The sequence below is a fragment of the Nematolebias whitei genome, chromosome 6, assembly GCF_014905685.2.
Source record: "Nematolebias whitei isolate Nwh7 chromosome 6, NemWhi1, whole genome shotgun sequence".
In the NCBI taxonomy this organism is placed as follows: domain Eukaryota; kingdom Metazoa; phylum Chordata; class Actinopteri; order Cyprinodontiformes; family Rivulidae; genus Nematolebias; species Nematolebias whitei.
Genome location: NC_056503.1, coordinates 1161703 through 1162955, shown reverse-complemented (window position 1 = coordinate 1162955; position 1253 = coordinate 1161703). Strand labels below are relative to the sequence as shown.

The following is a 1253-nucleotide window of genomic DNA, read 5'->3' as shown; positions in this document are numbered from 1 at the left end:
ATATTCTGTGACCTGCAACAGTGCATGCAACACCGACGGTCACAATATACGGTGGTCACAGAAAATGGTGTAACACCGGTTCACAACGAGCTCCAAACAAGTTACATATATGTGTGGAAGTTGATTCATTTTCTGTTTCCTTACGGTCGTTTAACTGGAAGATTCATCTTTAGTGAAATATTTCCAGACTATTGATGCATTTCTACTTGTTTGCCAAGACTGGACCTGCTCCGCTCCATCTGTCTGCTTAGAGGAATCCATTTGGTAACACACACCCGGTGCAGATCACATGACACGTGACACAATGACGTAACGGCGACATAATGACGTCACTATGAATACTCGACGTGACATTTAAAAACTCGAAAGATGACCCAGGAATCGATGTGTAGATTACTCAAGTAGTTTGTTAAAGCCCTAACATCCATCCATCTATCTATCCATTTTTTATTAAAGTAAATTGAACAGTCTCTTTGATATTTTGATCGCTGTTGTTATTTTGACAAATTAGCGCCGCTGTTTTGAAATGTGACATAATGTGAATAACACATCAAAATTTCTATCTTTGTATTTTTAGTTTATAATTTACAGTAAGCTTTTTTATTTATTATATCTGAAATGTAGCAGGAGTTCAGACACCTGCTGATGTTGTGCCCGAGCTAGAGCTGTCTGGAAATGTTTCTGTGCGTAACGTGCACTGACCACAGGGCATTTATTCATTCTGTTGAATAAAAGATCGTTTCTGTTTTGGGGTCTGAGAGGAGGTGTTTTTCAGTGCGCAGCCCCGCTGAGGATGGACTATATTTGGAGAGGAGGAGAAGACAAGGACTCTGTGCAGAACCTCTGTGCGTAAGACCATTTGTCCGTCTGTCCTCACCCCCTCTCCTGCTCCTCGAAGGAGCGTATAGCTGGTGCGCTGCACGTGCTGCGGCTGGAATATCCACAGACTGGGTCTGCCGGGCTAAAGGCAATGTCTCCTCTCGTTGTTTTTTTTAAATAAATAATTAAAATAAAAATGCGCAATGACTTTGGACTTTTAGGGGCAGAGCTGTCGGATCTGAGCGAAGAGTTGCCGTAACAGAACAGGTCAAAAGGAGAGAGTTCCCAGATCTTGTTCTGGCAGGAATAAGCTCAAATTAACCACTGCCCTTGTTCAGAGACAACTGCAATAAAGAGAACAGTGAGAAAATGGTCAACGGAAGCTGAAGAAGCCCTGCAAGGTTGTTTTGAGGCTACAGACTGGGATCCACTGT

The 1253-nt window shown here is 42.6% G+C and overlaps 1 protein-coding gene across 1 annotated transcript in view; it reads left to right on the top strand.

Moving 5' to 3' along the window:
- Positions 1–1253, top strand: part of LOC119411473 (neurofibromin) — a gene marked incomplete at its 5' end in the record, with an annotated part of 127495 nt that overhangs the window by 114816 nt on the left and 11426 nt on the right.